The 26,503-nt window shown below is 38.6% G+C and overlaps 1 protein-coding gene and 1 non-coding gene across 2 annotated transcripts in view; both read left to right on the top strand.

The window, feature by feature from the left end:
• CDH8 (cadherin 8) overlaps nt 1–26,503 on the top strand; it is a 375,449-nt gene that overhangs the window by 254,815 nt on the left and 94,131 nt on the right. The gene's annotated exons all lie outside the window — the stretch shown is intronic.
• Nucleotides 19,734–19,864, top strand: LOC116744831. The gene has a single exon (XR_004347161.1). It is a non-coding gene; the product is annotated as a small nucleolar RNA SNORA18 (small nucleolar RNA).

The raw sequence follows: 26,503 nt of genomic DNA, 5'->3' as shown, positions 1-26,503 counted from the left end.
TGGCTGAATTCAGTTTATGCCTAGGGATCATATGACAAGTGGTCCCAGTTTCTATTAGATATTTTGGCATTGGAACTTATTTTATTGTTCCCGAGGAGCCTTTGAATGCATCGTCTCAACATGAAATAATTTACACTGTGGTAAATGACCAAAAAGTTGCAATATATGTGGGAAGGAAACATTCTTCTATCCAAGTATTCTTATATCTATATCCATTGTTCGGCCATCAAAAACAATGTTTTGCATATAAAAATATGGGGAAAGATTTAGTATAAAAGGGTAGGTTAAAAAAATAGAATTCAAGAACTATATACCATAATTTAAATAAGTGGACCCTAACATATATATTATATTCGATATAGAAACTATTACTCACATAGCTAAACAATGCATATATACATACATATATACATGCAGAAAATACAGAAAGAAAATTTACACTGTCGATACATATCATTTTGGGGAGATGAGATGATAGATGATTTCTTGTTTTTGTTTTTTAGAATTAATATGTCTTACACAGTAATCATGGACTTTATTTTACATCTTTATTGCAGTATAATTGCTTTATAATGGTGTGTTAGTTTCTGCTTTATAACAAAGTGAATCAGTTATACATATACATATGTTCCCATATCTCTTCCCTCCTGTGTCTGCCTCCCTCCCACCCTCCCTATCCCACCCCTCCAGGCAGTCACAAAGCACCGAGCTGATCTCCCTGTGCTATGCGGCTGCTTCCCACTAGCTATCTACCTTACGTTTGGTAGTGTACATATGTCCATGCCTCTCTCTCGCTTTGTCACAGCTTACCCTTCCCCCTCCCCATATCCTCAAGTCCATTCTCTAGTAGGTCTGTGTCTTTATTCCTGTCTTACCCCTAGGTTCTTCATGACATTTTTTTTTCTTAAATTCCATATACATGTGTTAGCATATGGTATTTGTCTTTCTCTTTCTGACTTCACTCTGTATGACAGACTCTAGGTCTATCCACCTCATTACAAATAGCTCAATTTCGTTTCTTTTTATGGCTGAGTAATATTCCATTGTATATATGTGCCACATCTTCTTTATCCATTCATCCGATGATGGACACTTAGGTTGTTTCCATCTCCGGGCTATTGTAAATAGAGCTGCAATGAACATTGTGGTACATGACTCTTTTTGAATTATGGTTTTCTCAGGGTATATGCCCAGTAGTGGGATTGCTGGGTCATATGGTAGTTCTATTTTTAGTTTTTTAAGGAACCTCCATACTGTTCTCCATAGTGGCTGTACCAATTCACATTCCCACCAGCAGTGCAAGAGTGTTCCCTTTTGTCCACACCCTCCCCAGCATTTATTGTTTCTAGATTTTTTGATGATGGCCATTCTGACTGGTGTGAGATGATATCTCATTGTAGTTTTGATTTGCATTTCTCTAATGATTAATGATGTTGAGCATTCTTTCGTGTGTTTGTTGGCAGTCTGTATATCTTCTTTGGAGAAATGTCTATTTAGGTCTTCTGCCCATTGTTGGATTAGGTTGTTTGTTTTTTTGTTATTGAGCTGCTTATAAATTTTGGAGATTAATCCTTTGTCAGTTGCTTCATTTGCAAATATTTTCTCCCATTCTGAGGGTTGTCTTTTGGTCTTGTTTATGGTTTCCTTTGCTGTGCAAAAGCTTTGAAGTTTCATTAGGTCTCATTTGTTTATTTTTGTTTTTATTTCCATTTCTCTAGGAGGTGGGTCAAAAAGGATCTTGCTGTGATTTATGTCATAGAGTGTTCTGCCTATGTTTTCCTCTAGGAGTTTGATAGTTTCTGGCCTTTAGGTCTTTAATCCATTTTGAGCTTATTTTTGTGTATGGTGTTAGGGAGTGATCTAATCTCATACTTATACATGTACCTGTCCAGTTTTCCCAGCACCACTTATTGAAGAGGCTGTCCTTTCTCCACTGTACATTCCTGCCTCCTTTATCAAAGATAAGGTGACCATATATGTGTGGTTTTATCTCTGGGCTTTGTATCCTGTTCCATTGATCTATCTTTCTGTTTTTGTGCCAGTACCATACTGTCTTGATTACTGTAGCTTTGTACTATAGTCTGAAGTCAGGGAGCCTGATACCTCCAGCTCCATTTTTCATTCTCAAGATTGCTTTGGCTATTCGGGGTCTTTTGTGTTTCCATACAAATTGTGCAATTTTTTGTTCTAGTTCTGTGAGAAATGCCAGTGGTAGTTTGATAGGGATTGCATTGAATCTGTAGATTGCTTTGGGTAGTAGAGTCATTTTCACAATGTTGATTCTTCCAATCCAAGAACAATCATGGACTATTTAAAATTATATCTTCAGCGTAAAATTTTTCATAAATTACATGTGAAAATGTAACCTTTTTTTCAAAGGAGGTTCTAGGGTTGTTAAAATAACGCATGTTGGTCCTTCTGCCAATTTTTAATGAGCACAGCTTCTTTGATTACACTTAATGACACTATAATTGAGTCTCTAAACAATAGCTGTATGGTACAATTTAGTGCTATTCTGTCTATGAGGACTCACACTCTGTCTCACCAGTTTTTTTATTATACAGAACATGCAAAGGGGATGTGATATTCATTTTCTTTCCAAGCAAAAGACATTCTGCATATTACCTGACTTTATTTTTCCATAAAGGAGCTGATGAGGACTTCACAGTTTACACAGTTCAAGGGAGACATTACATTCTTGAGGGAATTAGGGTAGAAGGAATCTGAATAAGGAAATAAAAACTCACAATAAGCAAGATTCACGGGCATACATATGTAAAGTACATCAGCCCTAAGATCTGCTCTATGCTGTCTCTAAAATCTGCTCTGGTTTCACAGCTAATGTCTCTATGTTGATAACTTTGTCTGTAAGAGGAAGAGTAATCTAGACCTTCATGAAGGGCATGGTTTTTCCTTGTTCTGAGATGTGGGGTAATGTCTTCCATGGAGTCTTACTAAAAACAAAAGAAAACAGAATACAACCACGGTGTGAAAAAGTGACGATTCGAGAGTGAGGAATGTTTCTTTTGGCAACTCAAAGCAGGCAAAGAACCTGCTTGATATGGAATGAAAAAAGAGCTTTGGAAACTTCGGTGTTTTTCCTTATTAGAAGTACCATTTTCTTCTCCAGTATGTGACTCTGGCAATAGTTTTCCCTTGTAACGTTATGGGATAAAGGAAACAAAGCATCCCATTTGGTGGCTTTGGTTTATTAGAAGTCTTAACCCCATCTAGATATGAAATTTTTACAATTTACAGTGTTGAAGCTGCATATCACCTTAAGCGTCTGAGAAAAACTGTATCTATTTAGATTGGTTTGAGGCTATATAAAAATGCTCTAAAGGACCATGGTTTTCTTTAAAGTATGTAGGCAATAATTACTTTTAAAAGAATTTTCTCATATATTGAATATAAAAACCTACTTGAGTTCGCCTTAATCTATGACACTTTTTTAATGAGATGGATGCCTTCACTTAAATATTCATCAAGGAGGCCCTAATTAGAAGAATCCAGGTACTCCATTGTAAAGAGTAAAGGGAAATGAATACACAGAATAGGTGGTTAGGAAATATTTCAGGGGCAACCCAGAAACAAAAGTCTCATTTGCAAGGAATCACAGACAAGTAAGGAAGACAGATACAAAAGCAGAAGCTCTGGGATAATGAGCTGTTAATTCTAGGGTGACAAGGGTACCAAACCAAATAAGAGAAGACATTCATTTGTTCATTCACTCAATAATTATTTATGGAGTCTTCGGTACTTGCCAAGCACTGTTTTAGTGACTGAGGATATAGCAGTGAACAAAATAAGTAAAAACCCTGGGCCTCTTGAAGTTTTCCTTCTAATGGCACTTGGAAGCCCCTGCATATAAAAGTGTGAGTTGGAATCTGCTGATATATCTATAAAGAATGACACGGAGGTGAGCAAGAAGGTGATGAGTATTGGGAATTACAAGCAGTTCCATGTTGATGGTGTGAAAAAAAAGTATGACTACAAACCTCCTTCAATGAACATATGATTGATTAAAAAATACTGAAACATAGATCAGACAAAGTTTTCTTCATGACTTGACAGAAATCACTCAAGTATGTCCCAGATTCAAGGTTACAGTTAGCTCCATAGAGACCAAATAGGAAATGGTTCTGTCCACATGACAACCCTCAGCTTTACTTGGAACCTTATAGAATTAAAAATATACAACCCAAACTTACATTATTCTGTTGACATCAATGGGAGTTATCTCACCTTTTATTATATCCTTTTTTGATGTTTGTTTTTTTTTTTACTCAGAGATTGAAAACTAAACTTTTTTTTTTTGACTTTTTGCACGTAACTTAAAACCAACAAGGCAGAGTACAAAAGAGAACTTTAATTTTTGTCTGTAAAATATAAGCTGAGGTGGGCATAATTCTAGAAATTTAAATGTAAAATTAGGTTATCTTTTTTTTTCTAAATCATGAAAGGAACTTGAAATAAGATCACAGAGAACTTAAGAAATATTGGAATTACTATGAAAATGGCTTAGAAACTTGTTTTCACTTGGTTTTATTATTTAGCCCATCATGTAATGTTTATCTTCCAAAGCCGCAGACCGTGTCTTGGAAAAAAATATTAAAGGGAGATTTATTGTATTTGGATGAGATGAATATTTAAAACTACCCAGGACAATAGAACCCCACAGGGGGAGGTTCTAATAAAGATAAAGAAATATTCATTCCAGGGAGAACAATTTAAAATTACTCTCAGATCACCATCTCTTCAGACAAAAGATTTAAACAAATGAAATTAAGCTATAAAATGGATTTTAGGAAAGTCCATCTGTTATCTCTTAATGAGAATGGAGATGTCATCCTTTATCCTCTTGTGTCAGATTCACTTAACCAAGGCTGAGATGTTTCACTGTGTATATTTCCCAAGAATTTCAGTGGTAATAGATCTAACTGGCCATCACAATCAACAAGCACATCTCATTACATGATCTGGCAGTTAGATGCCCAACTACTAACAAGAGATTAGGCTTGTATAGAGCATCTTTGCTAAGTAGCTTTGCTAGTAGCATCCCTTGAAGCTATTTTGCATGGCTGCTGTGTACCATGGTGGTGAAGGCTTAAAGTAAATTTAACTAAACACTGAAAAAGTATCATGTAATCCCTATGGTACATTTAACTCACATCAGTCTTTGAAAACAGGTACTATTACTGTATGCATTTTCCAGTCAAGGTATCTCAGACATAGGTTAAGTAACTTGCCCAGAGTCTCCACGAGAGCAAAGGGTGGAGACAAGATTGGTACCCTTGTTGCTTAACTGCAGATTACATGCTCTTAGATGCCTTCTTTGGGGGGAACCCTGTCCTATATCTTCTTTCCTTCCATCCTCCTGCTTAAATCGAGCTTCTGACACTGCCACATCATTTCCTAAAACAAGCGAGTGAAATAGTTCTTCTGTGCAAAGCGGAAGGCTGGTGCAGGGACAAGAGTGCAGTGGAGGAAAGAACAAGCCTGTATTTGCTCAGGCCCTCGTGTTCTAACGTTTATAACCCAGGGGAGGAACATTGCCTAATGGACAAAGCCAGCCTTTGGAGCTGTTCAGACGGGAATTCTATTCCCATTTTCGAGATCAGGAAACTGAGGAACATTTTAGGGGACAGCATTTTTCAATGAAGTTCACAGAGAACTTGACATGCCCAGCTGATCCCAGTCACCTGGGTTATTGTTCAAACCAGAGTTCTGGTGTTTGCCTAGGACCTATGGAATCAGAAACTCAAGGCAGCCATTCAGGAATCCACTTTTCGCAAGTTCTCCCACCTCCCCTCCACCCTCCCCATCAGATTCACATTATAATTTAATTACATTATAATTAATATAATTTTCTATTATAAACATAATTATGATATTTTGAAGGAAGGCAGAAAAAGGTGACGTGTTCTTCTGTTTGTGTGTTTTGGCCTCTATTTTTTGTTATTCCTGTGGTGATAGGTGATATTTCACTGAGCTGAGGTTTGAGCTAAGGCTTGTCAGATGATGCACAAGATCCCTTTAGGTTGGGTAGTGTAGTAAGACCTACTTAAGAGAGAGACATGGGTAACAAGCTCAGCTGTCAGATAAAGGATATTGGGGGACAGTAAGGGAAAAATTTTCTTACAGTAGAGTCTCTGCAGGGACATTTCAGAGGCATTGAATGCCCATTTTAGAGTGTCCTTCCCAGAGAGAGTGGTGATGTGGGATGGAAAGTGGGGAATCCCGCTGACACTGTGTACCCGAGAGCTGGCAACTGGCATTTACAGAAAGCATACTACTATTGGTTACCTGAAAGTATTGTAAAGCAGGAAGCATATAATTGCCCATTAAATGAATCTCTTTGAGTTATTGATAATGCATTGCTCTAGCCCACTACAGTGGGCTGCACACAATATTGTCAATGAAGCTTTTCACTAATGATGGTTAGATCTCCCAGGGGACATACTAGTCTGATAGCACTTAAGGAATGTTTCTTCCTGACATAGGGCCCAGCCGCCAGAATAATTGCTTTGTCCAACCCAGGCTACTTAGGAAAAATACATCTTTATAGGGAGCTCATTGTTTTGAGAAATTCTGGGTCCTGGAGTTGGATGGAGTTGGCCACATTTTGCCTGTATAATCTTGGGCAAATTATTTCCTCTCTCTTGCTCTCAGTTTTCCCACCTGTGAAATGGGAATCATAATTGTTCTTTTAAATTTAGGTTGTAGTAAGAACTGAATTAAAAGTGATGGTATTATACCTTTTAGCTTAAAATCTGTCTATAATCTTTAGTAATTGATGAATAAATCACATATGTTCTTGTTAATACAGCCCTAACCTGAGGCTTTGAATAACAGCTTAATTTTAAATTATTTATTTGGTTTATATTTTCTTTTACCCCTTCTCCCCACAGCAACAAAATTGGTAGTCGTGACTCGTGTGTTACTGCTGGGTGCAGTTGTGTTTCTTCATTGCACCGCCAGTATGTTCACTGACCTTCCTCTTGTCCCTGGTTCGGGCTTGGTGGATTGACCTGTGCCTAAATAAAAACCCTCGAAATGAAGCAGGCATATTCTGGGAGAGCCTGATTGAATTAAGGACTTCAGATTTTGTATCAAGATCTCGTTCAAAATATGCAGTGCCTCTATCTATTGCCTGTGGCATAATCAGGACTAGAGTGTCTTTAAGATCAATATCATTCCCTTGTATAGAATTGAGTGGAAGCAGATGGAGAGAAGGTGTTGTCCAGTTCAGTAACTCTCACAGAAGGGAAAGGATGATGAAAGTCTGAGGTGAACAGTAAAATTCAGGGGCAGGAGTGGTTAAGGGCTCCCAAATATCAGAGAAGCTGTAGCACTATGGCTGACTGTCTGGGAATATAGGCACATGGCAAGTTCCTAGCAAGATCCCCCTACCTCAGACAAGCATGCAGGTGCTATAAGGTAGAGATCAGTATTCTTAACAATAGAGATTATAATGAAGGGAAGTGGAAATAAATTATGGGAAAGTGAAGGGGAAGCTACAGTTTCCCGGGAAAGAGATCAGCATACAAAATAAGATTTCCCTACAGGGAAGAATGGGAGTGTCATTCCAAGTTCAAGGAGAAGCCTGATACAGGCCCCGCATGAATATCATTTTGTGTGTAACCCACACCAGATTTATTTTAACCACTATAGTGCCCACTTCATATACAGCTGCTCCAGTTACTTGAATACTGACTTGGGAATCTCTCCCTTAGTTCCTCTTTGTTCTGCATCCTTTCTACCGATATCCTCCCACTACCTCTCCATCTCTTTCATCTTTACCCCTCTTTTGTTCTAATCTGCTGATATTCAGAAAAAGCCTGCGGATTGAGACTGGAGCTATATCAATAGATTTTAACTAGGAACTCCTTTAAGATATCACTATGCCTAATAGCCCCTTAATCCTAACCCAGAAAAAGGCAGAAGGTAAAAGGCTTCCATCCCTATGTCTTGCCCTGGTCTCTCTTTATAAACCACCCTCCTCAAATCCTTAACAGTAACTCCTACTGTAGACAACTGTAGATAAAGAATAGGAAGTAGGCAGCAAATAGTAATTCAAGGTTTTCAGCTGCAAGTTGTAGCAAACTGACCAGTCATAGCAAATGGTCGTCTCCAGATTTGAGGGTACCAGATTCGGGGGGGGCAGGTAGGGGAGGTCCTAGATATGTGAAGAGATTATAAATATTGGAGGATAGTAGGTTGATTTACCCTCAGCTACGGTTTCTCTGAGGACAGAGGAAGCACAGGGACTTGGGAAGAAAGTGCAGACATCAGTCTACAAGTCAAAGAGAATGACATATGAGTTAAGTGGCCAAGTTTATAAGTCAGTTTGCTTGGATGGAATCATAACTTTTTCATTCAATCACACTCACTCCATTGGTAAATTACTTCGTTCTGTGGCTTAGTTTCCCTATTTATAAAATGGGGGATATATTGAAACACCTTTAGAGGTGTGTGATAAGGAGTGAATATGTTTACATCCTAATATCTTTCCTAACATAGAATAAACTTCTGGTAATGATGCTTATGCTAATATTAATTATCATAACAATACTTATAAACATTAATTTTATCACTTTATATAATTAAAGAGGATATGCCTAAAAGTAATCTCTTTGTCATCAAGTAAAACCACCCAGCTTTATTTTGAGGATATACAAATTGTGAGTTTTTGAGGACGTATCATCCTGAGCTGCTTTGGGAGGTATAATTTTCCACAAAAATATGTATCCAAAAGGAGGGGCTTCTTTCCTCTTGTCAGTCCTGGCCAGCTTGGCAACCCTAAAAGCCTCCTTCTTACCCCAAACTAAGGTCACAGTTACTGTTACCACTGCTTTCTCAGACAACAGTAGTGCTTACTAGGTAAAACCAAACTATGAAGTCAAATTTTCAGAGCCAGAACATATGCTCTGTGTGTGATTTGAATAAGTCACATAATCTCTTTTAGCCTCAGTTGCTATATTTGAAGTTTGTCATGACAATTAAATGATGTAATACAGGTAAACTGCATAAAATAGAGCCTGGCGTATAGGAAGGACTCAACAACGTTTCTTCTTTCCCCTCTCTAGTGCCCCTCCCCACTCCTTCCTCACCCTCCTCTTTATCCTTCTCCAGACCAAACCTGGTGCCTACTCAACCCTGCATAAACATAAACTTTATGTCCTTTATCTAAACATTCTATTTGTCCTTCAGATCTCCCTTTTTCTCCCAGCCACTTGGGCTTAGGAATAAAGGGAACCAAAATAGTCATATGGACATTGATTTGTATTGGTTCACTTCTGCTGCATAAATGACCGTGTCAAAACTTAAAATGATAAAGATGTATTTCTCGTGGTTCTCTGGAGCAGCTGAGTGGTTCTTTTGGTCTGAACTGGTTTTGCTAGTCTATCTGGTCAGCTGGTGGCTTGTCTGGGGCTGGATGATCTATATTGGCACCAATTGTATATATGACAGGCTAGTTAGGCGTTAGTTAGCACCTCTTCTCTGCTCCACATGGCCTCGCATCCTCTGATAGGCTAGCTCAGCTCCTCTGGTGCTACTCCCGGGGGGCCATGGAACAGCAAAAGACTGGGGAGCAAGTACTTGCCAAGTCTCTATTTAAATCAAGTTTGCAAATCCCACTGGTCAAAGCAAGTCACATTACCAAGAGCAGGTTTAAGGAGTGGAGAAACAAATGTCACCTCTTGATGGGAGGAGTTGGAATTTCCAAATATTATGGGCATTCTTTTTTAGAAAAATTAATTTCACACTGGGATGCTAAATCTCAGTATATATGACCAAGAATGATATGGATCTGTAGCCTACACACATAGGTACTTCCCGTCTAGATTCCTCTTCTCACATACATCTAAAATTCTCTGCTCTCACCTCTTACTTATTTGAGAAAAAGGATTGGACACAGTATTCCTAACAGCTGTCAACTAGTTAACTATAGATTCTTTAGAATTTCAACTTAAATAGCAATTTGTATTATTCATAATAAATCTATTAGCATATTTTTAATGCTACAAAAATTTCTCCTACCTGACTGCTAGTGTAAGCTTTAGCAACTATTATTAATCCTTTGCTCTAAGGTCTCAAAGATCCATGCTCTTTGCCTTTAAGAGACTGGTTGCGGCTTATAATACCCACTTACTTGCTTGAGGTTTTGAAAATACCTTTGTTTGTTTGTTTTGGCTATGCCGTGTGACTTCCGGGATCTTAGTTCCACGACCAGGGGTGATCAAACCCGGGCCCACAGCAGTGAAAGGGCCGAGTCCTAACAACTGGGCTACCAGGGAATTCCTTGAAAATACATTTCTAAAGGGAGAAATTGGTAAAGTCCTTGTTCTCATGAGACATTTTATTATTGCTTTGTTATTGATCACTCTTTTATCCTGGGAGCCTAGCACAGTGGGGCTCCCAGTACATATTTGCTGAGTTAATGAATTAATAAAGGAAATAAGAATTAATACCACAAGAGAGTAACCTGATTATTTCTGACTCTAAACAGACACTATTGATTAATTGGTGGAAAGGATCTCTGCTTTTAATATACCCCACTTAGCTCTTTGTTAAAAGTCTTGGGCCGACAAGCACATAGGCACGGTGGCTTTTCTGGATTTTTTAAAGTCGTTCTTTCCTGAGTGACTGAAGCTGAGGCATAAAGGGCAGGAATGACTATGCTCTCCTTGTATGAAAATTGCGGGGCACTGACTGTGCTCAAAAGGAAGAATTCCCATAGAATATTAACCAATCTAAGGTCAGAGACAGAGACCATGAGAAAGGTGCTGGCAGAGAGGAGCCTCAGGTCCTCTCACTTCTTCCCCAAGGAGCCAGGCTTCTGATCTAAGAACCTTTATTTCTCTTCCCTCTGAGAGCCTGAGGCAAGCCCTGAATTATGCCAGCCCACACTTCATTACCCAATGAGCCCGTTTATCGTTTAATCTGATATGTATTGAACAAGTGGAAGCAGGTTACAAAGCAGCAAAGCCTAAAGAATGAAAATGCAGCATGTTTCCTGATTACAGGACTCCCTAATCCAGAGCTTAGAAGTCAGGGCTAAAAATAGATGCCAGTTCCATCTCTGATCCACCCCCACCCACCTAGCATTTCAGTGCCAGGTCAGGTGGCCCTTTTAGCCAGATGGTAGAATTTTGAACTATGATAACTTGCTTCCATCTAATTTGGGGTGGCAGGGCATTGGTCACTCTACACCCTCACTTATGATACTGATACCTTCTTGTTCCTGGAGTATCTATAGGACAAGGGTTCACCCCACATGATGCCCAAGGTCAAGGGTTATGCTGTTTGTCACAAAGAAGCAAGGAAGTAGAATGTAAAGAAACTGTCTCTAAGGCATGCATTGGAACTCTAAATATTATTATAAAAATAATATTATATAAAAATATTTATAATATAAAAAGCATATAATTTGGAGTAGGGTGGGATCTCTCCATCGGATGGGAGAGACAGTCTTCTCTGGGAAGATCCTTTGTGGATGGTATATTTTCATCAGGGTCATAAAGCAACAGTAGGCTTTTGTCAGAGATGTATTTCCAAACTAACAAACGTCTTGATCAAGTGGAGAAGAACACAGAATATCTTCTGAAGATTAGAGAACTCAGGAGAGAAAAGAATATATGGTTGGAAAGTTAAGTATGGAAAATTATGATTGCCTTCGGATGCCAGGTACAGGAAATGGTCTTATTCTCTGTGTCAGAGGGGCCCATCAAATACATAGAAATATCAAAATAAGGGAAATGTCTGGCTCAGAATATTAGCATTCCAGATTTAGGAGCAGAATAGGTTATGAGTGGAACAGAGAGCCTACAACCTGGAGAATGAGAAGGGGAAGAATATGGCTATGATGGTGGCTCAGAATCGCCCAGAGAGCTTGTTACAACACTGGGCCAAAGAATCTGTATTTCTAACAAGTTCCCACGTGAGGCTGATGCTGCCGGCCCAGGTCCCGCACTTGGAGAACCACTGCTATAACCCCTGCAGTCCTGATTCAGAGTAAAACTGAAGCTGCGTTAGAAATGGAGTTTGAATGAACAGAAATTGGCTTCTGGCTAAAACTAATGAGCAGCAAGGAAACTGATGGAGACTAAACCTTGGTGACAAGAATGAAAGTAATGATACAATTAAGAGTTACTGCTTACTGTATGCTAGGCAACATTCTAGCCCTTCTCATGCCCTTTATCCATTTAATCCTCACAACGGTTCCATAAATTGGTATCACCAGTCTCTCATCTCATATAGAAAGAAAAGATACCAAACTTCAAGCTCCATGTTTAGGTGGCTAAGTTTGGATTTGATCCTAGGTTTGTCTGCCTCTTCAGCCTAATCTCTGACAATTGAGCCTGCATCCTCTCCTAGTGATAGCCTAGTTGCTCCTGAGACATATCATGATTCATGTTAACAAGTCAGAAAACAGAAAAGATGGTCCATCCTTCCAAAGTTTAAGAGTTCACAGCCTTCCTTTGACTAGCTCTTTATAAAACAGGTTAGAACACAATGGGATGTCACTGATACGCTTTTTTCCCCACTGAAAGGGTGGGAGGAGGTCCAGTTGGGGATAATGAATCTAAAATTTGCATCTGTGAACTAGCTGTTCCAGGGGAATTTGGATTTTTAGGAACCTCCAGTTCCTAAATTTAAAACAAATTAAAGGGGCTCCTTATTACTGAAGTTTGAATGCTCCTGCAACCCACTGAGATAAGCCTGGAATGATGCTGAAGTCTGCTCCGCACACCTGCTGTTATAATTTGACAATGGATGATTAATAATGGGCTGAAGAAGGGAGACATGGAATAAAACCATGGATGACAAATGTGGAAGGAAAAAGCATCGGCTATGCAGCCAAACAAATATGAATTCCAACCTAGTTTACATACAGTTTCCTTGATCAATCTAGTGTGTTTATTTATTGGTTAAAAGGAAACTGTAATACCCAATAGGGAACTAAAACTCAGCTGGTTGATATAGAGAATATATATGCATATATAATTATCATATTTCTGTAATTAATATAGATTACATTAATATATTATAATCATCACATTATATTATAACATATATTATTTACTATAATTTAATATGGTATAATATAAACATTCTCTAAATCTGTTTTTAGCAATGGCAATACTAATAAAAGCCTCATCACCTGTTCTTTCAGGTGAACTATTGTGAGCTTGATGTTTAAGAGACACTGACTTAAAAAAAAAAAGAGACACTGACTTTTCAGAACATTCTCTGTCTTGACTTTAACTGTTTTGTTCAGTAAAACAAACAATTCTAATGCGCTATGAAGAAAATCTGTGTTTTTCTATTTTATAAAAATATATAGATATATTTTTTCCTAGCTCTAAAATAAGGCTTGTCTTCAGGTTGTGTTTTAGGCACAGTATCTGAATCTCATTGCCGGTTAATACTCGAGTATCTCTGGATATAAACATACCCACATTGAGCCAGCATCTGATTTCCTGCTGAAGTGTTTTTCACATTTCCAATATAATTATGTAGCAGTTACAAAGAAACCAAGACTGAACTCCACAGAATACCAGAATATAACAAATCCACATTTGTTTATTTAAGAAACGATATAAAAAGCATGGAAGATAGAACTGATGTGTTGGGTGACTTCTCAGGGAAACTGATAACCTAAAATAAATCTGAAAATATCTGGGTATTTATCAGAAGTGATTGGTTAGGCATGGGTTGAAAAAGGCATTTAGATGTTCTACAAATGGCCTCTGGCATATAAATAGGAGACCTTAGTGAAAATGGAAAATACTGAATTAGATATCTTTATTTTGGTTTTGGTCTCTGAATGATTGATTTTGTCCCTTGTAGTCTCCATCTTAAAGAGAGTTAAGATCCAATAAATTAGTCAGTAAATGTACCAAATGACTGTTGACTGAGCACACAAAACTTTAGTGAGTCAAACACATTTCTGCACCTCTGTACTAGACACTATGGTCACATGTTGTTAAAGACATAGTTCCCGGCCTAGATGCGGGGCTTCTGCAGTAGGGAGATAATTGCTGGACTACAAGCAGGTTGTCTAATGGAAGGAGACAGAGCACATCCTAACAACACATATGAGGAAGAAATTAGCTCTGTATGGTGCCTTCTCCAGTGTCCCTAGGAGTCAAGTGCAATGCTCTGTTGGGACAAGTGAAGAGGAAGAGCAAGAAAGTTGCAGGTGAAGGGAATAGCATGAATCCACCCAGGATGTTTTGGGAATTTTGTGATGAAAGGGAGGGAATTGTTGATCTTGGCTTGTTTCAGTCATGGTTATGGGAGCCTCCACTGTATGTACACTTATTTCCATGTGGACCTTTCTGTTGTGCTTTTTAGCCAACAGGACAATAAAAATGAACACCCAAGGTATAGTGTCTGTTTGTAGAAGGACTGGAGAAGCTCACTGCTCTTTGGACATCATAGGAATTACGATTTGGGAAAGTTGCATAGATGCATACAGAGCAACTCTCCTACGATCTCCTTTGATTCAGCGTCTAGATCTGTTAAATTTAATAATATCTGTGAGTGGCAATCAAGGCAAACTAGAATTTGAGATGCTACCTAATTCCAGGCAGAATGACAGTCACCACTGTGTGCAAACATTTGTTTCATTCACTCTTTATAACAGCATTGGGATGGACACATCCTGAGCATTGTTTCAGAAATACATGAAATGAAATCTGGGGAAGTCAGGGAATGTATATGAGGTCACAGATCTAATACTATGAGGTTCAAATCCACCAGGTTTAATACCAAAGCCTGAACTCTCTACTCTTTGGTGCTACTAATTGTGACAGATGGGAAAACAGGGCAAACATCCTTGAAAAATATTAATCTCTGTACAGATGTGTCATTAAATGTCAGGCTTTGTGCTAGGCACTATACGTTCGGGAAGAAAAAATCAGGGAATTAAACTGCTGATAGTCTACTTGGGATAAAAATCATAAAAATAAAAGTCACATAAGGTGATATGTTTATTTTATTCAGCATAGTTTTGCCAAGAAACTTGGCTCATCTACACCTTCACATGAATATTTTTGTCCTTCTTCTTAATGGACACATACTGTAATTATTGTGTCTACAATAGGAACAACTGATTTTAAGAGGCAAGGAGTTGGGTATGATAAATCCATTCAGGAAACATAGGTTCAATTCTTGGACCTATCATAATGGTACTTCTGGACTTCAGAGTTCTCTTTAGCCTGTGGATAAAATGAGACCATCACTAAGTTCTCATCCATCTCGGGTTGATGGATCTTCAGTGGCTGCAGCATAATACGATAATGAAGAGCACAGGTTTGGGGACAGAAAGATATGGGGTTGTAAGCTAACTACAATACCTGTAACTCATGTGATGTTAGGAAAAGCGCTTATCCGTTCTAAGCCTTATTTTCATCATTTGTACGGTGTACATAATAACATTTTTCTATAGTGTTGTATGCTTCACCTACCATAGTCCCTAGTCTTAAAAAAAAATCATAGAATGGTTGAAATATACAGGGGAACATGTGGGGGAAGCAAAAATCTTTAATCCTTTAAAACAGCATATTCGAAGTATGGTCTAGTGTAAGGTAAAGTCTTTTAGGGGTTCCATGAGGTCACAGTGTGTTTATAATAATACACAGATGCTATTTGCCTTTTTCTCTCTCATGTTCTCACACGTGAGAGTGGAGTTTTGACATGTTAGTATCATTGACATGTTGGTATCATTGCTCAATGGCTAATGAAATGTGTGTGTGTGTGTATTATTTTGTTTTAAAAATTAGTTGTGATTTCTAGTTGGTAAATATTGAGAGATATAAGCTAGTAACATGTTTTTATAAATAAAAACATTTTGATTTCTTTAGTTATTTTTAAGTGTATAAGGAGGCCCTGAGAGCAAACTGTTTAAGAACCATGGCCTTAGGAAGGCATTTATCTTCCCAATTAGTTTGAGATATAGTAACAGCAAGAAGTATTGCTATATCTTAGATATCATGTTGATAAAATAATTTATCACCAGCAAAATGTAGGTTGGATATTGAAAGAAGTAATGTATATAACATCTTTCATAGGATTCTTGGTATAGTATAGAGAGTAAGAGCTCACTAAATGTTGGTCATTGTTAACAGCAGAATGAAAATGAAGTTATCCTCAGTGGAAATAGACTGACATTATAATTGACATTTCTAGGGTCTCATCAAATAAGGCTGCCTTCTCTAGAGACAGCATTTTGTCAGGACAGATCAAAGACTTGCCTTCTGCTAAATCCCGGGTATTGTTACTCTTTCAGAGAGGCATATGAGCAGGAATAGGGAATTAAGTATGTCACAGAGATAAAGGCGGGGGGCCCATCCAGGTCTTCCGGGGAGTGACACCCCGGTATAAGGACCAAGCCCGATGTGCTCTTTCACGACAAGCCCTGCCTCTAGAAATAGGCGGATTAACAGAACACAGGGCTGCTAGGGTTTAAGTTGCACATCTAACTCCCATTCCTCTCACTCCATGTTTTTTCAAGCCAATTTTTGTGACTATTTTATTCAGTTTTAGAAACGCTGCAGTAAAATTTGCTGACCTAGATGATGATGATAATAATGACAACAACAACTATCATTCCATCATTTCTTGAACTTACTTTCATCAGAGCTTGACACGGCATTCTGAGTAGTCACCCGTGTATTTTACAAAACTTTCCTGGTGGTTAGAAATTAGATTACCTACATTGTGCACACAAGAAAATCAGATAGCTATTGTGTGTCTTTAAGCTTTAAGGACTTTACAGCTAGTACTTGGTGGAGCCAAACTTTGAACCTTCGTTTGTCTGACACCAGAACCTCTGCCTTAACCACTGTGCCACACTACAGCGCCTTTGGCGGCCATTTTATTTTCACTGTAAATTAATGTATTCACATTCTCGTTAAGCAAGTGTCTTCCATGGGCTTGGCTAATGCGTATCTGTGCTGAAGCACCACTGTCTTCAGGAATGTGCTGACAGAATAAAGTTTCTGTTCCCACAAAGCTGAGGACAAAACCCTAAATCTCAGTGAATGTAGCAAGGTGAATGATACTTTGGAAAAGTTAGTCATGAAAGGGAGGCTCTTGCCAGATAAGGATAACTTTGGCCTCCAGATTTCATTTCTGCTAGTAATAGGAATTCCTTACATTTCTATTTTTATATTATATATTTGGTAAACTGATTCTTAATTCTTTACAACATTGAAGCCTCAAAACAACAATATGAAAATAAGCCAGGGCTGGTTGTATTATCCTACATTTTAGATGATGTAGCTGAAAGTTAGAAAGCTTGAGTTGTTTTCTCAGGATCATTCTGCTAGACAGTGTAAAGTCATTTGGTAACCCTAAGACTTTTCATGAATCTGTAATTAGCATGTGCTTCACTAATATTCATTTTGCAAGAACAGATATGTACCAGATCGATTCTGGTAATACAAACTGTGAGGATGGTAACGATAATACCACCTCTTGGTCACTCTGTGTATTACCATCAGTTTTATGGAGTAGTTATTTTATTTTATTTTATTTTTTGCGTCATGCGGGCCTCTCACTGCTGTGGCCTCTCCCGTTGTGGAGCACAGGCTCTGGACGTGCAGGCTCAGCGGTCATGGCTCACGGGCCCAGCCGCTCCGCGGCATGTGGGATCTTCCCAGACCGGGGCACGAACCCGTGTCCCCTGCATCGGCAAGCGGACTCTCAACCACCGCGCCACCAGGGAAGCCCCTGGAGTAGTTATTTTACCTAGGAACCGTGTAAGGAGTGTCACACACACTTTTAAATCAGGCAGAAATCATCTTGGTAAACACCTTGAAAAGTGTTAGCACATCAGAAGAAATCGAACTGAGAATGGGCGTGTTTCCACTGTCTTCAAGGGAGCAAGATGGCTGCTGCCCTGCTCCTTACACAGTGCTCATCCTCTCACCTCTCTGCACATTGTCTTCTCCAGAGCACATAAATGCAGCCCTGGAGTTGTGTATGCTGGAGGCTCAGAAGTTTGATCTTGTTTTTAAGGTGCCAGGATAATGTTGACCTGAAGCTCCTCTTCATACCATAAGTAACTTGCATGGACAAAAGACTATTAACTTTTCTTACTACAATAAATATTGAGATAAGAGACTGTTAGGTAAATAGATTATATTATCTTCATTTTATAATATTGAGATATATGGAGGTAATTTCCTCAAGATCACTGAATGAGCACTTTCTAAAATTAAAATGTCTACCAAGTCTGTCTTTCTACATCAGTAGACTATATTCAAGTTAATAGCACATGGACTCCTTGCAAATAACTAAATTTATTCTGGATATAGAGTCTCTCCTCTCTCTCTCCTTTCTCTCCTTCCATGGAATAAGCCTTGGGTTTCTCAAATGAATGCAAGCTAATGTAAAAAGTTCAGGGCTTCCCTGGTGGCACAGTGGTTAAGAATCTGCCTGCCAATGCAGGGGACACGGGTTTGAGCCCTAGTCCGGGAAGATCCCACATGCCATGGAGCAACGAAGCCCTTGCACCACAACTACTGAGCCCACGCGCCTAGAGCCCATGCTCTGCAACAAGAGAAGCCACCGCAACGAAAAGCCCGCGCACCAAAACCAAAAGTAGCCCCCGCTCGCTGCAACTAAAGAAAGCCCGTGCGCAGCAACGAAGACACAATGCAGCCAAAAATAAATATAATTAATTAATTAAATATATTGCTGAAGTACTGGGTCAAGCCAGATGTGAATTTCAGACCTTGTTTCATATTTGAAAACAACAGTTACTTCCTTTCTTATTAGAGTTAAAGCCTAGAAGGCAGAAAACAGAACTCTCCTGCATTAATGCGAGAGCATTTTTAAACAATTAGATGCCTATAATACGTGATGTCAAAACATCTGGCAGCAGAGATGAAAAATTAAATCAACTGGAATGTATCCACATACAGCCAAGCAACAGACGTGGGGGAAAGGCTGGATGAGTATCTCAACTAAGTTTGATAAATTCCAGGAGAAATAAACCCTAATTGTCCACTTATTAAGTCTTTGGAATCATGGGTCTAATGATAGTAATCCCATCTGAAGGTTGGGTGCCAACTGAGGTGTCAGCTTGTAGCGTTTGAAGATCATCCCTTTCTTGGTTTCTTAATTCTCAGATGTCTTCATTTTTTTTTTTTTTTTCCTGAAAAATTGTTTAGTTTCTCAGATCTGTTTGAGATTTAGGCATTTGATTTAAGCACTTGATTCAAACAACAAAAAGCTCTTTAAAAATCACATTATTCCTGCATTCTTATATCTGCCTTACTCACCAAGGTTGGTAGGGTCATAGTTCTACTGGAAATTTTATTTGAAGAATCCAATAGAATAATGATGATGATCTCTTAATTTATCCAGCTTACAGCTCTTTACATGTATTTCATTAATCTTTGCAGCATTTCTCTGAAGTATGTAAAGGGCAAGTATTATTAGACCCATTTTTCAAGTGTAGAAAACAAGATAAAATGAGATAGAAAATCATTTTCCTAGGATAGCAATAAGGGCCTTGACCAAACCACCTCATATATGTAGTTGCAGTATTGCTTTGAAAACGTGACAAATGCTAGCTAGTTAATTTACTTGGAAATTATTTCTTAAACTTGTAAGATGAGTTATTAGTGTGTGTGTGTAGATCTGTATCTATATTTATATTCTGAGGGGAAGAGGAAAGGGAATTGTTTCTACACATTACAATAAGCATTGGAGTTGAGGTCTATCCCAATGAGGCTTCTCCTATAGACCTACATCATTGGAAACGCCTCACAGGATAACTGTATGGTTTCCTTTACTCACAGAACTATGTGTTAAATCTGTGGGAAAGAACTACAAGACAGAGCTGCTAAATAAACTATGAAAAACCTAACAAACTTTTTAATCATAGGTATCGGCATATCCCAAAGATCTGTACTATTCTAGGGTGTGATAGCTTAGGAATTAATATGATTTGAACTTAATGAATGTTTAGAGGGTGTCTTAAATTCAGAACCAGGCAGGTCCATTTCCTCTGACCCTGAACATGGCCCTAAAGTAAATTGCTTGAGGAAACTAGATCCTAAAGATTACAGGTGGGGAATTTTTGAAGTGTGTCCACACTCTACTGGATATCAAAGAAGCCTGACTAAAAGAATTGTGCATGACTGGACATGACAACTGTGGATTGAGCAAAAGTTCTTTTTGGAAGGGCTATCTTGAAGATTACGACTCAAACATTGGAGGAACTAAGGTAGATTGGCAGTGGAAGGAATCAGAATGTGTGAAATTCCTTAAAAATATATTGACTTTAGGTAATTTTGCCTGTGTTACACATAATTTTTAAAACCCTTTACACTTTTTGTAAAATAAATAAATAAATAAAATAAGCATCGGAGAACTGAGAACTAATTTAAACTAGTTAATCCTCTCTTGGTCTATATCATGCCACCTATTACCTTCACCGTGTCAGTTTTCTCTACCTTTCCTCCCCAAAGCTCATGACACAACAGACTATGAAGACAGAGAATCTTTGGTATCCTTCGTTCAGTGTGGAGACAAGACGAAATGTACAGCAACATTAATCAGACAGTTTATGGACACGTATAATGGTTATGCTGTGTCAGTAATTGGATGTGAATGGTTAACGATTCATGTAGATGGTAGTAATTAGTCTTACTTTTCCAAAGATAAACTGAGCACATTTGGAGCCATCTGTGGAGAAAGATAGGAAAAGAGTTGAAGTTGGGTAGTTCTCTTTGATTTGAATCTGAAACCCATTCCTTTCTCAACTGACTGCTCCTGACCTCTTTTCAATGCCCTTTCCTACTTCTGTCATCAAAGAAAGGAATTTTGGGAAGGTAGCATTTTGTTTGAATTCTGTCTAGGCCACATATGCGTTGTGTGACGATGGGAAATCCCCCCCATGTTTCTGAGCTTCAGCTTCTTTCTTTGTGAAACGTGAGCGATAATATCAACATCATAGGAATGTTGAATGATCTAAAGTAGAGAAGGCACCTAGTTAGCACCTAGCATCATGCCTGGTACATTGAAATTGACAATTAGTTATATTCGATGTATTCATTCGATTGTTATCGTATATTGTTCACCCTAAATTATTCATCTTTGAGTTTCCAGGGGCTAGCAGAAACTAGAGTATGATGCTCAATGATACTAGTTGCTATTATTTTATTTATTTATTTTTGGCCATGTTGGGTCTTCGTTTCTGCGCAAGGGTTTTCTCTAGTTGTGGCAAGCGGGGGCCACTCTTCGTCGCGGTGCACAGGCCTCTCACTATGGCGGCCTCTCCCGTTGCGGAGCACAGGCTCCAGATGTGCAGGCTCAGTAGTTGTGGCTCACGGGCCCAGTTGCTCCGCGGCACGTGGGATCCTCCCAGACCAGGGCTCGAACCCGTGTCCCCTGCATTAGCAGGCAGATTCTCAACCACTGCGCCACCAGGGAAGCCCACTAGTTGCTATTATTAATGAGGGTCTACCCTGCTCCATTAGCCGTGTGCTTTGCTGTTATAGATATAACTTTATTTATTATTTCACTTCTGAAGATTCTACAAAAATATACAGAATCCTAATCTATTCTCTCACAGCTTTGAAGCATTTTCTAGCTATGCCTCCCTATTTATTTGGCAAAAAGGATTAAAAAAAAAACCTACACCTCCCCCTGAAGTCCCTAAACCATCTACTCAATCTGAATATTGCTATTTTCTTGAAGTTAAACCCTAGACATAAAAATGATAACTGATTTTTTATGCTGTCAGTTGTGCATTCAGATAACACTCGGTTCTGCCAGCAACTTCCACAGAATTGAAGTTTAGAAGATAAATACGCAGGAAATCCAGTCAGAGACAATCAGAGGTTTCCCTTTCAACTCTGCCTCCCAATAGTATTGTTTTACAGCTAACGTGCACTCTGTCGACTTGTGGTCTGTGCCTTGTGATGCACGTGGAAGGATCAGTGGGGGGCCTTGGGGAGGAGGAGGACCAGAGCACGCAGACACTCTGCAATCCCGAAACCAGAACATCCTGGGTGGTGTATCTGAGGTTCCTGTTACGAGCTTAGTGTCCAGAAAGTGATATGGTCAAAACTGCCTGAGTGAATAATGATATCTATTCTGACTCTGGAATGTGTGTCAGCAGTTCAGACACTCGCTGCTGTAAATAGCTGGAAACCAGAACTGGCCCACAGGAGCTAGACTAACAGATGAAGGAAGACTGGACAATTGAGCATCGTGGTTATGAACATAGGCTCTGGAGGGATCCAGACCAGAAGGATCATTTCTGTTGTCCCTTTATGTACTGTGCAAGCTCAAATGCTAGGCTCCTTCTAAGATGTGTGATCTTGGGCAACTTGTTTAATATCCCGGCCCCCGCAGGAAGCTGGTGCCCAAATGTTCTCACTATCACTAGAAACAAAGCTGTATTTTCATGGGATGCACATAGTAGTTGTTCAGCAAATACACTAAGGCACCACTTCTTAAGCTTTTCTGTCCCTTTGAGTTAACTGGAGATCTTGTAAAAAGGCAGATTTGGATTCTCTAAGTCTGGAGTACAGATTCTGCATTTCTGATAAACTTGCAGATGATCAAGATGGAGTAAGTCAGTGCAGATGACCAACTTGCAGATGGTCAGTGGAGTAAATATGAGTAGCAAGGCTCTATGTCGTATACGTTTAATAGTTATCACAGAACAAAACTCTAGGCTAGTGTTTCTCAGAGTTCAGCGTGCATCACACCCACCGCGAGGTGACTATTGAAGCACAGATTGCTTGTGCTTCACTGGGTCTGAGTTGGAGCCTGAGAATTTGCATATTTAACAAGTTTCCGAGTGATAGTCATACTGCAGTGTGTACCATAAATTGAAAAGCACTGACCTAGGCGAGTTCCTCCCTTATTTGAAAACGTCTGTTAATAGTTTTGAAAACCGTATTTGGTTTTTCAGTCTTAGGTAGATGATGATCATCAGGAAGTATTATTTATTCATTTATTTAATAGAATCGTATATTTGTATGCAGTTGTAAATATATATATATATATACATGTATATGGAGAGCTCCTGTGCACCCTTTATACAGCTTCTTCTAATGGTAACATCTTGCAAAACTATAGTACAGTGTCACAACCAGGATACCGCCATCCATACCATCTACCCAAACTTATTCAGATATCTCCAGTTTTACTTGTCCTCTCTCTCTCTGTGGTGTGTGTGTGTGTGTGTGTGTGTGTGTGTGTGAGAGAGAGAGAGAGAGAGAGAGAGAGAGAGAGATTACCTCTATGCAATTCTATCACGGGTCAGTTCATGTATATACCACCACAGTCAAGACATAATGAGACTTTCATCACTCACCACAAGAATCTCTCCTGTTGTCCTTTTATAATCACTCTTTTAGTCAAAACCAATACATTTCCTTTAAAGACTGTAAGTTTCTAACAAGTCCATTTATAATACACTCCATTAAAAAAGAGCTACACTCCCATATCTCTTCACAATGAGCCCTTCTTGACCTTGGGAATCTAGTGAAACGGCTATGGTCAATGCTCTTTAAGATTTTTAACAGAGAGGATCTGGGAGATTATCCTGTCCTTAAAATCTTCACAGAGACTTTTCTCTCTCTGAAAGTTCCCATGAGGAACCTCAGATCTTTCTGAGATAGTAACAACAAAGGATCATATTGTCCCAATCTGTATTTGATCGGTGGACTGAGATATTTCTTAACTTGATAATTGTTTTCCTCTGGAGAAGCTGCGAATGAAAACGTTTTATTTTCAAACCCAACCAGTCTTGATGGAAAAATTCCTTCTTTAGCCAGTGTGTCTCCATCCACATTTTGTTTAGTCAATGAGAAGAAGTGATGTGGTATTTTAAAAATTCTGCCTCTGCCTGGAATCTCTTAATCATCAAATTCATTAGGTACATTACCTTTTCTTCTGCATGACCTGCAGGCGACATGGTCAAAAATCTAGCCACTACATACAAGGGTCTCCTTTCCTCCAACTTCCAATAATACTTTCCCTATTTTCTTTACTGTAAGACCCTGTCAACAGCCTCTTCACATCCTTTAGTCTTTCGACGCTCTCCCTGGGGCCCTTTAGGCTTTCACCAGAGTCTTCCTAATTTATCTAGCTCCTGTCTGCCACCTGGTCCCAAAACCAATGCCACATGTTTTAAGTTTTCATTACAGTAGCACATTACATCCAGACACTAAAAATCTGTTCTGATTATCTACTGTTACATAACAAACTATTCCAGAACTTAGTGGCATAAAACAACAAATACGTATTTTACTCACAAATCTGAAATGTGAGCAGTGCCTGTCAGGGTCAGCTTGTCTCTGCAGAATGTGGTACCGGCTGGGATAGCCTGAATGTGGCTGACCATCCAATTCCAATAGGACCCACTCACATGACTGGCACATTGGTGTTGGCTGTTAGCTGCCTTTCTAAGAGGTAGCCTGGGCTTCTTCATTGCTTTGTATCTGTGTTCCCACAGTGAGTTTCCCAACAGAGATGGGAAGTGGAAGGTGGTAACTTTGTAAACTTGAGTCTAGAAATTGACATAATTCACTTTTTTCATATACTATTGATTAGTAAGAGAATAGACATTGAAGAGAGTGGAACATATTCCCCAACCTTGCAACGAGAGGCATGTCAAACAATTTTGGGGCCATGTTTTAAAATTACCACACTAACTTGTTTCCCACAAAGGCATTATGTTACAAAGCACAGTTAACATAGTTTCAAACTACTTTTAAAGTATTAAATAATACTATTAAAATAATAATTGTTAAATGTTATTAAGTACTTCTTAAATACTTTAAGTCCTAAAACTTTAGAGCATACTAAAAGCTGAGAACGTCTGTGTAGTTTCCTTATTACTTCATAAACCCTGTTAGGTATATTCGTCGTTGTGCTTTATCTGTGGATTAAAAAAAAGTCCTTGTTTTAAGACTGGCCTTTTGCAGGGTAGCCAACTATGTGACCTTGGGATTGTTCCTCGTATCCACCAAAGCTTTTAAAATTTTTCTATAAAGAATATTAATAATATATCTTTTTCAGGGAAAGAGGAAGGATTTTATATTTGAACAGAACTCAGTTTGAGACCCTACACTGAAATCCAGAAATGTTAGGAGTCCTGAGTTTATTTCTTACAAGTAGTATTTAGGCCTCTTTAAAATAAAACAGTTTAAATGAGGAATTACGTCTTTAGAATACTGCTATCAGAAATACCAGTTATCAATAACAATATGTGGCTATGATTTTAAACTTGAGGATACTGTTTCAGGATAAAATAATACAAAAACTGTATCACCCTAATACTACATAGGTGTCTGGTATCTATACTATTTTGTCAACCCTTATTGCTCATCACTTTTACTTCAGATGAAGCGTGCGTGCAGTGTTCTAACGCTGGACCTTTTCTAGTTATATTATTTTTTCTTTCCTTGAATATCCTGTCATTTCTCTACATTTCCTGTTACTACTGTTCCTTCAAGATTTGGATAAAATGTTTCCTTCTTTCAGAAAGTACATATTTTGTCGCAACTACGTGGGAGTTCAGAGAAGGCAGTGATGATCTAATTTATAATTATAGTTATTTGTGTATGTGCCTTCTGTTCCCTCCCAGACTAATGTCATCAAGGGCAGAGACTACATTTTACACTTTTCTATAATCCTCATAGCTCATGGCATACAAAGTATCACAATGTAAGTGATTGGCAAATATTAATTCAATGAGCAAATAATCTTAATGGTTACTTTTGGGATACAATTACAAGGTTTTTAAGCGCATGCTTATAATACGCTAAATACTTTAGAAACAGAAAAAAAAATCTAACCTATCAAGAATATGGGGAAAGAAAAGGGCACAGAATTCTTGCAAATATTCTGAGGTGGGAATATATCAGAAGAGAGGTTTCCTAAGGAAATAAAATATCCTCCAAGAACACAGCAGTTGGTTGTATACTTTGAAGTTAATAACCCAAGCCTAATTCTTTGTTAAAACCTAGAGTAGTTTTGTCTTACATTATCTCAATCTCAGTAATCAAGAAAAAGATGTCGCTTAATTGTTTTTGCAGTTTGTCACTGTTATGTGCAACTCTATCACTAAACCTAAGAAAATAATTTTGCTTGCTAACCATCCAGAAATCTGTGATTGAATACTTCCAGACGTTAGCCATGCTCTCCCTTCAGAATCTTTGCAACAACTGTTTCCTCTGCCTGGAATATGCATCCTCTTGCTGTAGTCATGATTAACTCCATCTTTTAAGTCTTTGCTCAAATAAGCTCAACCCTTACCACCATCAGTACCAGATCTTCCTTATCCTGCTTTATTTGTTTTTATTAGCATTTAATCCTTTCTTACATACCATATAATTTAGTTATTATCATGTATACTGTTTGTGAATTCTTCTCCATGGGTAGAATGTCTTATGCTTTAAACTGATATCTCCTCAACAGCTACAGAGTATCTGATAATAGTAAGTCTTCAATAAAT

Source organism: Phocoena sinus, chromosome 19, assembly GCF_008692025.1.
Source record: "Phocoena sinus isolate mPhoSin1 chromosome 19, mPhoSin1.pri, whole genome shotgun sequence".
Lineage (NCBI taxonomy): Eukaryota > Metazoa > Chordata > Mammalia > Artiodactyla > Phocoenidae > Phocoena > Phocoena sinus.
Note: the sequence above shows the minus strand (reverse complement) of the source record. Positions and strands in the feature narration are given on the sequence as shown.